This window comes from Rhynchophorus ferrugineus, unplaced genomic scaffold, assembly GCF_030347505.1.
Source record: "Rhynchophorus ferrugineus isolate W39M unplaced genomic scaffold, kcgeb_rfMv2 rfM4, whole genome shotgun sequence".
Classification (NCBI taxonomy): Eukaryota; Metazoa; Arthropoda; class Insecta; order Coleoptera; family Curculionidae; genus Rhynchophorus; species Rhynchophorus ferrugineus.
Genome location: NW_027472583.1, coordinates 2655249 through 2660582, shown reverse-complemented (window position 1 = coordinate 2660582; position 5334 = coordinate 2655249). Strand labels below are relative to the sequence as shown.

At 34.7% G+C, this 5334-nt stretch overlaps 1 pseudogene; it reads left to right on the top strand.

Annotated features, from left to right (window-relative positions):
• The first annotated feature begins 2237 nt into the window (after positions 1–2237).
• Positions 2238–3970, top strand: LOC143195177 (kinesin-like protein KIF3A pseudogene; annotated as a pseudogene).
• Positions 3971–5334: the final 1364 nt, after the last annotated feature.

Genomic DNA, 5334 nt, shown 5'->3' with positions numbered 1-5334 from the left:
AATGCACCGTGTCAAAATTTCATGAATTGGACTTTGAATTGCTTCCACATCCATCGTATTCTCCATATTTGACCCCCAGCGACTATTTTCCGTTCTCAGATCTCAAAAGAATGCTCGCTGGAAAGAAATTTTCGTCGAATGAACAGGTGATCGACGAAACTGAGACCTATTTTGAAGCAAAGGACAGATCGTACCACAAAAATGGTATCGAAAACTTGGAGGGTCGCTAAAATTAGTCACCCTTGAAGGGAATTATGTTGAATAAAAAAAAACTAATTTTGTCAAAAAAATATATTTTACTATGGTAGCCCGGAGACTTTTCAATTGACTTGTTAAGTTCGAATAGAAACAAATTCACAAACAACTATCTGAAAAATCTAACAGATGACAAGGAAACCGATTTTTCGCTCTGGAAAGCTACCAAAGACCTAAAACGATAATATCTAATACACAGTCTCCCTATAAGAAACCTACGTGAAAATTGGACCCGTAGCAATAAAAAAAAGCTGAAGCATTTGCTGATCAGCATCACGTTAGACAAAAAGCAAAACACATTAGAACCAAAATAAAACAACTATACTGGTTAGTCGGAAGATACTCTCAACTTGATCTAAAATCAAAGAGGTTGATCTATAATACAATTATAAAGCCAATTTGGACCTATGGGGTGCAAATATGGGGTTGCACTAAAAATGCAAATCAGTTAATACAGCGCTGTCAAAACAAGATTCTTCGATTGATTACCAATGCCTATCGCTATGCAACCAATGAAGAACTGCACGATAACCTGGAAATCAAATGGATTTGCGAAGTTGTGCAGGATTTCGCCTTGAAACACGAAAGAAGATTACTAAATCATTTTAACGTGGAAGCAATACAACTGCTGGACAGCGCACAGGATGTCAGGAGATTGAAACGAACAAAACCATACGAACTTGTGTAAACATTTAGTGTGTATTATTAGTGTAAACTATAGCTATAAGTTAATAATTAATAAATAATTATAATTTTATAATTGAGGAATACATACTGATGTATTTTTTCGTACTCGTCTTGCTTGTTAATTAATCCAAGCACATAGGAAAAGTAGTAATAAATTAATTGTAATAATAATAATTAAGATTGTACTAAGCGTATCTAATAAAGATGTTATAAAAAAAAATTTGCTGATCATCTAGAAAAAACCTTCAAACAAAACGAAAATGATATTGACTATAATTTGCCGGACTGTGAAAATTCAACTATTCAAATGGTCATAATATATATTCATATCGTTTCTCGAAATCTCTTAAGCTAAAATTGTTTTTTTTTAAATTTAATAAACGTTGAAAACAAAAGTATCTATTAGGCAATTGATGCTGTCTGGAGGATTGAAACTTACTTTTTATCGGGAACTAAACCCGTTAAATCAAGGGTCATATATCAGGACATGTCCTTTAAAAACTAACTAAAATAAATCAGTTCCATATACGAAGATCGAGATAAGATGGATAAGGTGGCGATCCTGCACCTAAATCAGACGATTCTATTGCGAGGTACACGGTGGAGAAAACGACTAATATTTGTTCTGTGTATAATTTGCAAATGATGGATGATAAATGTGGATCGCGAGTACAAATTAAATGTTTTGTCGGTAAATATTTGGAGTTGTTAAGCCTTGCGAGAGCAAAAGCATCGCACAGGGACGTAACACAGACCTAGTTATGATGAACGGAAAAATTGTAAAAACTATTTCTCTCTTACCTTCATTCAAACATTTTTACTAATATTTATTAATATTTTTTGGAATCGTCTACATATTTCATTTTTTATTTTAATGTAATTTAGTATAAAGTCTATCTAAAGTAGCAGTGAGCATCAATATGTTTAATGTATTGCCTGTCGCAATTTGTAAATTCGTTTTAGAATCAGACAATATTTTCCTTCTCCTTTTATTCTATTTAAAAAGAGACACAATGCTGTATGATACGTTCGAACATGTAACCGAATTAGCCTGCAAAAGTCGTTGGGTTGTCAAATGTCTGCATAATTGTTTAAATTATTAGTGATAAGAGATTATAAACTGACAAACGTAGTAATAATAGACATGCAGGTTGAGAAGGATATATGAGTAACAAATGTTAAGATATGCGGAAATAAGGATTCTAAAATAACATCCTTCGATTTGGATGAACGATGGAAATTATTTAAGTAAAACTTCTATATATACTCTATGTGTCAAAATAGAGTCTAAAACTTGACATATCTGTCATAGTTGAGAATTAATATGATAAAAATGTCTAATACGAATTCAGTAAAGTCCCAAAATGTGAAAGTTTTCATCCGACTGCAACCATCGAATGAAGAACCTAAAATTTTAACCGTTAAAGGTGATAGTTGTTTGCTTATCACTAAGCTTCAAGCGGAAGATATAAAACGTTTCAAATTTAACGGTGTTTTCCCGGAATATGCTAGCCAAACTGATATTTACAAAGAAGTCGCTAGCCCAATAGTCGAGAGAACTTTGCGGGGGTATAATGGAACGGTATTCGCTTACGGACAGTCTGGTACCGGTAAAACCTTTACCATGATTGGTAATCCCGCAAGTATTAATCTGAAAGGCATCATACCTAACGTGTTCACACATATATTCACTCAGATTGCCTTAGAAACCAAAAATATATCACATACCATAACTGTGACATTTCTGGAAATTTATAACGAGCACATAACAGATTTACTGAATCATTCCAAAAGGAAGTTGGAAATTCGAGAAAAACCAGAACTGGGCTTGTACGTTAAGGACTTAACAGGATATACAGTGGAGTCTATTGACCAGGTGGTGAAAATCATTAACAAGGGAAATAAGAACAGATCCATCGGTCTGACCAAGTTGAACGATCAAAGTTCTCGATCTCACGCCATCTTTACCGTCCTGGTTGAAACTAAGCTGGAAGATGGTTCTGTCACAGTTGGAAAGATGAATTTGGTAGATCTAGCAGGGTCCGAACGTGTTTCCAAGACATTTGCTTCGGGGCATCGATTGAAAGAGGCTGGCAAAATTAACTTATCCTTGAGCGTTCTGGGTAATGTTATTTCCGCATTGATTGAAGGAAAAACCAACTATATCCCGTATCGTAACTCAAAGCTCACCAGGTTGCTTCAGGACTCTTTGGGAGGTAACTGTTTAACTTCCATGATCGCTACGGTTAGTTCCAAGAAGCAAGATTACGAAGAAACGTTATACACGTTGATGTATGCAGACAGAGTGAGATATATCACTAATCAAGTGACGAAAAATGACAAGAACACCAGCTTGTTAAAAACGTTCGAGAACAAAATCAAAGAGCTTCAATCAGAACTTAATTATCTCAACAACAAGCCCATAACTCATCGAATGAAAACCAGAATAAAGCCGTCCAGTTCCAATTTTCAGTACATCAATGAAGAGAAAGCCAGCTTGTTGGAAAAAATCGAAACGATTCAAAAGAAAATTCTTGTAGGAGGTGAAAATCTCCTGGAGAAAGCCGAATTGCAAATGGAACTGTTCCAGAATCGAGAAAAAGAACTGGAAATGTTAAGCAATTCCGAACGTTTTTTGTCTGAAAAGTTTCAATGCAAAACGGAGGAGAAGAGAATGGTACAGAGAAGAAGTTTAAGTCTCCAAGAAGAAGATCAGCTTCTGGATCAGCAAATTGCGGACGTCGAAAGAAAGCTATTGCATGCCCAAAATATTATGTTCAAAAAAGAGATGGAATACCAGAACGAGATCGGTTATTTGTTATATACTAATAAGAATTTTGCTAGACATATGGGTCTGTTGAACTTTGTCATGAAGAAATATATTCCTCATGAGTGTATGCAAAAAATTTTAAATAATATTTCTTGGAACGAAGAAACGCAGGAATGGAAATTGAATTTTATTGCTCATTCAGGAAATAATATTAAGAGAATTAAAAAGAAAAGGAAACATACCTAAGAGTTTTCAAGAATTGTGTAATAAAGTATTTTTCATAGTAAAATAAAGTTGCATGATTAAGCGTTAGGGGAGTACGGGATTGATACATCATGGTGTATTTCCCAAATTTACTTAAGCTAAAGTAAAGAATACACTAAACAAGCTCATGTGGTTCTCTTCAATCTTCTCATTTCCTGTATGTCGTCCTGTAGCTATATTGCTGACACATTGATGTGATTTAGCAAATTTATTTTATGTTTAATTAATTGTAGAACTTTATTTTGGGTACGTTGGATTACTAGTTGGTTTGATGTTATAGTGCAACCACATAGGTCCAAAATGGTCCGACTAACCAGTACAGTTGCCTGACTTTGAGTCTAATCTGCTCTATATTTTGCTTAATATGATGTTTCCAATTTAACCTACCATCAAGATATATACCGAGGTGTTTGGCTGATTTTGCTTGAGGAGTCGGGCATTCAATCAGTCAAGTGGTATAAATAGATTTTTGTCATTTTGCCACAACGCAAAATTAACATGAATAGATGTAGATGTTGGAGCTATTAAGCTTATTTTCCAGTCTCTAGTCCATTTGTGGATCTTGTTGACTGCTACATGTACATTTTCTACAGCTTTAGACAGATAAGCATCTTCTGTCATGATAACTGTGTCGCCAACAAATGTTCCGTTGTTGAAAAGTACCGTTTTTTATTGTTGGGATATCAGCAGTATAGAGCAGATATAGGAGTGGTCTCAAGACATTACCCTGTGTAAACTTTGTACAAACCGCCCAAAAAAACACCCTCTTAAAACGATAAAATATCCTGATTGAATATAATTATTGATCAATCCTCGTAGCAATACTAATTTCCATTAAACAAATTTGATGTATTCTCCCGAAAACCCCATGACTCCCTTTGTAATACCCTTCTATCCCTTTGTCTCCCAGAAAATAAAAAAAGGAAAGTCCCCTTTCACTAAAAGGAATATAGAAAAAGCAGAAGGAAAAAAAAAGAATGAAATTCAGTCGCAATCTCTTCAATACCGTTCTCAAGCCTTTCGTCTCTACCCCCTCTCTTTTATTGTTATTATTTTTACTCGGTACAAGCGAGGAAAAATCCAAGCAAATTAGTCAATCATTTAATTAAATTGTCAGAGAACGTTGATAAAAGGAAAACAGAGGAATGGCGCAATTGTGTGCCCGTTCTAAAGAAAGTCGAGTTCGTATACAGGATGTTCCTGGAAGCTGTACATTGTGGCTATTTTATATGAGGGCTAATTATTTTAGTACATGTAGGTTTTAGTAATTTGAGCATATTTGTGTTCGCAAGATTTGGGAAATGATTGGTAGATATAATCACAACGCTCACACAACCAGTCAGGCTAATAGAAGACTT